We start from the raw sequence: 6,000 nt of genomic DNA, 5'->3' as shown, positions 1-6,000 counted from the left end.
GACAGGGTTAAAAACTGAATTTGAAAATATATATATAATAATAATAAAGAGTGACCTCTGTAATTATTGTGACAGTGACATATTTTTTGTTGTTTTGGCACTGCACTCAAGCACTTTGGATTTCAAATGATACAATGACTATTTGAGGGTATTTTCATTTGAGGGTATTTTCATCCATATCAGGTAAACCATTTAGAAATTACAGCACTCTTTGTACATAGTCCCCCCATTTTAGGGGATGAAAAGTATTGGGACAAATTCACTTACTGTATATGTGTATTAAAGAAGTCAAACGTTTTGTATTTGGTCCCATATTCCTAGCACTCAATAACTACATCAAGCTTGTGACTCTACAAACTTGTTTGCTGTTTGTTTTGGTTGTGTTTCAGATAATTTTGTGCCCAATAGAAATTAATGGTAAATAATGTATTGTGTCATTTTGGAGTCACTTTTACTGTAAACAAGAATATAATATGATTTTAAACACTTCTACATGAATGCTACTATGATTAGGGATAGTCCTGAATGAATTGCGAATAATGATGAGTGAGAAAGCTACTCACCTCCGGCCTGTGTAAATGTTGGGTCAGAATGCACGGGCATTGCTTTGGCTGCCCCATCTCTGACTGTGTCAGCAGAGAAATTGGCAAAACGCATCTCCCCTCCCACCATCTCCTCCGCAGGACTACCCCCATTACTGAAGGGGTTCTGAATGAGGAGAGAGGTAAATGAAACATCAATACTTCACTAAAATTATATTATGTACACACACACACACACACACACACACATATGCTACTGCCTGCTGTGCTCCAGTAAATGCAGCAGTGAAGACCACACTGACTGACCCAGTACCGTTGCCTGCTGCCTCTAGCTGGTCATCTGTCACCTAGACCACATGATAGGTCAACTGGAGTGAAGAAAGTCAAGGGGAGGTGGTCAGGACATGAATATGCCAAACATTTCATATAGAATCAGAATCCAAGTACATGTAGATGTACCAGGAATTTGAGCTGGTGAAATGGTGCGGACAACCATAAATAGAATATACAATCAGAAAGAATATAGACAAAATTGCCTGGGTCATTGATTGAGCTCACCTGTGCAGAACTGGTATTGAACATTATGATCCGCAAAAGCTGCGGCCTGCTGTACACTCTGTATGGTAACTGCAGTCTGCTCCTCCGTCACCACACCCTCTGAGAAAAACACACTAGCACGTTAGAATCCACACTTTCACAATCTCTCTCTCACAAAAACACATTTCAAAATTCCAGCATTTGAACAGAGGAAATCGCACACCCGATACCTACCTTCCAATTGGAGAATCTCCTCTGTTTGCCGTGACTGATGGAGGGATAAGGGAGTTCTTTTAAAACACTCATATTCAATTAAAACAGCTGTGTACTATAGGCAAATTAATAATACTCCAAGCGATAAGAACCAAATATACGTGAGATCCTTCCACTTCATGATACAAGTGTCAAACTTGGTATACTAATACTAGATACCTTATTAAGGAACATTTTAAAGATTGGAGGCAGTCTGGGAAGCATGTCAGTCACCCAGGGTGGCCATTTAATAAAATGGCTGCCATTCGGATTTCCTGTTAATTAAAAAAAATATATAGGGTAGAATCATTCCAAACAATATCAAAATAACTTTATGTTATCTACCCACTAAATAAACTCCACAGATAATATAGACAATCATTCTGACCATAGAATACTCTTGACCTTCATGGGGGCTATAAGACCTTCATGGGGGTTATATTGAGGTCATTTCCAACATAGTCCAGCAGCTACGGGAAAAATGTGAAATATTTTTGGCTCGAGCCATCACAGATTTTGTTCATTACACCCATGGCAGACATTTTCATTATGGACAGCTATGGCCACCAACCAGCTGGATATTATACGCTAGGTGGCCAAAGGTATGTGGACTCCTTCAAAATTAGTGGATTCTGATATTTTAGCCATACCTGTTGCTTACAGGTTTATACAATCAAACACATAGCCATGCAATCTCATTAGACAAACATTGGCAGTAGAATAGCCCTTACTGAAGAGCTCAGTGACTTTCAACATGCCACTGTCATAGGATGCCACCTTTCCAACAAGTCAGTTCATCAAATTTCTGCCCTGTTAGAGCTGCCCTGGTCAACTGTAAGTGCTGTTATTGTGAAGTGGAAACATCTAGGAGCAACAATGGCTCAGTCGCGAAGTGGTAGGCCACACAAGTAAAAATCGCCTGTCCTCGGTTGCAACACTCACTGACTCTGGAAGCAACGTCAGCACAAGAACTGTTCGTTGGGAGCTTCATGAAATGGGTTTCCATGGCCGAGCAGCCGCACACAAGCCTAAGATCACCATGCACAATGCCAAGTGTCGGCTGGAGTGGTGCCATTGGACTCTGGAGCAGTGGAAACACCTTCTCTGGAGTGATGAATCACGCTTCAACATCTGGCAGTTCGATAGACGAATCTGGGTTTAGCGGATGCCAGGAGAACGTTATCTGTTTTAATGTAGTTGGGTGGAGTCGGAATAATGGTCTGGGGCTGTTTTTCACGATTCGGGCTAGGCCTCTTAGTACCAGTGAAGGGAAATCTTAGAGCTACAGCATACAATGACATTCTAGGCGATTCTGTGCTTCCAATTTTGTGGCAACAGTTTGGGGCCTTTACTGTTTCAGCATGACAATGCCCCCGGTGTACAAAGCGAGGTCCATACAGAAATGGTGTGGAAGAACTTCACTGTACTGCACAGAGCCCTGACCTCAACCCCATTGAACACCTTTGGGATGAATTGGACCGCCGACTGCGAGCCAGGCCTGATTGCCAACATCAGTGCGCAACCTCACTAATGCTGTTGTGGCTGAATGGAAGCAAGTCCCCGCAACAATGTTCCAACATCTTGTGGAAATCCTTCCCAGAAGAGTGGAGGCTGTTATAGCAGCAAAGGGAAGACCAACTCCATATTAATGCCCATGAGTTTGGAATGAGATGTTCGACGAGCACGTGTTCACATACTTTTAGTGTACATTCATGTAGTGTACATTTACAATGGGATTTTATAAAAAAGTGTACACAGGTTTCCTGTAATTTGTCTTAAAATTGACATAAAACAGAATATCATTATATATCATTGCAATCAGTAGACTTCAGGTAACACACATAATAGTTTTTAGTGTCTACATGTAAACTATTGGAACTAGCTATGAAACAATGTACAAACAGTAGTAAGTTGGCACACGTTTTCACCACTTTTCTACTAAGATTTTAAGGGATATGTATATGGCATCTTTGGGCCATTTTATTGTTTTCCAGACCCCCTCAAACATTTTAAGACATCATTGGGCTGTATGTAGCAATTATTTATGGAGATATGGCCATGTGAATCGTGTCCAATACGGCCCTATACAGCTGGTTGGCACCTGTACAAAAGCCCTCAGAGTGGAGCAGCATACTACTGAGATGAACTTGATTAACCAAGCTGATTTCACCTGTTGACTCTCTCTAAATGTCACACACTTGTCACTAATTATCAGGACTGCCTTGATAGGCTCATAAAAAAATTGTTTGTTTAAGTCATAATGTTAAGATGTCATGTAATTTCCTTATTTGAGATTTATTGGTTTAATAGATTCGTCCTTATCACCTTTACCTTTTATGTTATGCAACTTGCTTATAAAGCCCCACAGTGGATGTGTCATAATACCCATAAAACCTAGTGGTCAAACAGGGAAATGGTTTTTCCACCATTCATTTTTCCCATATGGGATTTTTGAAACACTTAAATAAGGGATGTGTTTTGATAACTGTGTAAATCTCTTTTGGACATTGTGAGTTTTATCAATATATTTGGCTCTATTTACTCTCATATTCAAAAATGCTAATTAGCCTCAAAGTAGATATCAAGACTACAAATTACTGCATGTCATCTTTAGCTGACACCTTTGCAGACAGGTATTGTGTAAATGTGTAACTTGCCCAAGGCAGTTCACAGAATTGTAAATTTAAGGAAATAGAGCCAATTTATTAATTACTAAATGTAGTTAACATTATTTCATCCAGAGATTCTTCCCTTTGCCTCGATTCGGCAGTCTCATCCAGATCATCATGGCATTTGAATTTCTATATGATAGCCACATTAGCAGCTAATTGGCATTGCATTTTTTTTGTGGGGGGGTAAATACAGGAAAATATATTGATAAAAATCACCTTGGTCGAGATATTTACACGGTTATCAAAATGTCACTGTAGGGGAAGCCTAAAATCCCCTATGTGAAAAATGAATGGTGGAAAAACTATTGGAACCATTTAGGGCTGACCCCATTTAGTTGACTGGTCAATTGTTTGGTCGACAGGCTGTTAAGTCAACCAATATTTTTTTAAAATTGAACAGTCTAAAACCTTTACGATACCAGTCAAAAGTTTGGACACACCTACTAATTCAAGGGTTTTTCTTTATTTTTACTATTTTATACAGAGACTAATGAAGACATCAAAACTATGAAATAACACACATGAAATCATGTAGTAACAGAAAAGTGTCAAACAAATCAACATAAGTTATATTTGAGATTCTTCGAAGTAGCCACTCTTTGCCTTGACAGCTTTGCACACTCTTGGCATTCCCTCAACCAGCTTCATGAGTTTGTCACCTGAAATGCATTTTAATTCACTGGTGTGCCTTGTTAAAAGTTAATTTGTGGAATCTCTTTCCTTCATAAATCCTGTTCGGGGTAGGGGGCAGCATTTTCACGTTCGGATGAAAAGCGTGCCCAGAGTAAACTGCCTGCTACTCAGGCCCAGTTACTAATATTTGCATATTATTAGTAGTATTGGACAGAAAACACTCTGAAGTTTCTAAAACTGTTTGAATGATGTCTGTGAGTATAACATAACTCATATGGCAGGTGAAAACCTGAGAACAATCCAACCAGGAAGTGGGAAATCTGAGGTTTGTAGTTTTTCAACTCATCGCCTATTGAATATACAGTGTCTATGGGGTCATATTGCAGTTCCTAAGGCTTCCACTAGATGTCAACAGTCTTTAGAACCTTGTTTGAGGCTTCTACTGTGAAGTGGGGGCGAATGAGAGCTGATTGAGTAAGAGGTCTGCCAGAGTGGCATGAGCTGATCACACGCACACTCGTGAGAGCGACCTGCATTTCTAAAGACAAAGGAATTCTCCGGTTGGAACATTATTGAAGATTTATGTTAAAAACATCCTAAAGATCGATTCTATACATCGTTTGACATGTTTCTACGAACTGTAATATAACTTTTTGAACTTCTCGTCTGAACTTTCGCCTGGACTTGCCCGCGCCTCGCGAGTCTGGATTTGTTTACTAAACGCGCTAACAAAAGGAGTTATTTGGAAATAAATGATGGACTTTATCAAACAAAACAAACATTTATTGTGGAACTGGGATTCCTGGGAGTGCATTCTGATGAAGATCATCAAAGGTAAGTAAATATTTATAACGCTATTTCTGACTTTTACTGACTCCACAACATGGCGGGTATCTGCATGGCTTGTTTTTGTGTCTGAGCGCCGTACTCAGATTATTGCATGGTTTGCTTTTTCCGTAAAGCTTTTTTGAAATCTGACACACAGTGAATTAAGGAGAAGTATATCTATAATTCTGTGCATAATATGAGTATTTCTGTAAATTGATGTGGCTCTCTGAAAATTCTCTGGATGTTTTCGAGGCACAACATTACTGACCATAAAGCGCCAATGTAAACTGACGTTTTTGGATAGAAATATGTACTTTATCGAACAAAACATACATGTATTGTGTAACACGAAGTCCTATGAGTGCCATCTGATGACGATCATCAAAGGTTAGTGATTAATTGTATCTCTATTTCTGCTTTTTGTGACTAGGCTCTGACCTAACATAATCATATGGTGTGCTTTCGCTGTAAAGCCTTTTTGAAATTGGATATGATGGGTAGATTAACAAGAAGCTAAGCTTTAATTTGGTGTCTTG

Source organism: Oncorhynchus mykiss, chromosome 18 (genome assembly GCF_057628025.1).
Source record: "Oncorhynchus mykiss isolate SJ-2025 chromosome 18, ASM5762802v1, whole genome shotgun sequence".
Taxonomy (NCBI): domain Eukaryota; kingdom Metazoa; phylum Chordata; class Actinopteri; order Salmoniformes; family Salmonidae; genus Oncorhynchus; species Oncorhynchus mykiss.
This window is presented reverse-complemented; position numbering follows the sequence as displayed.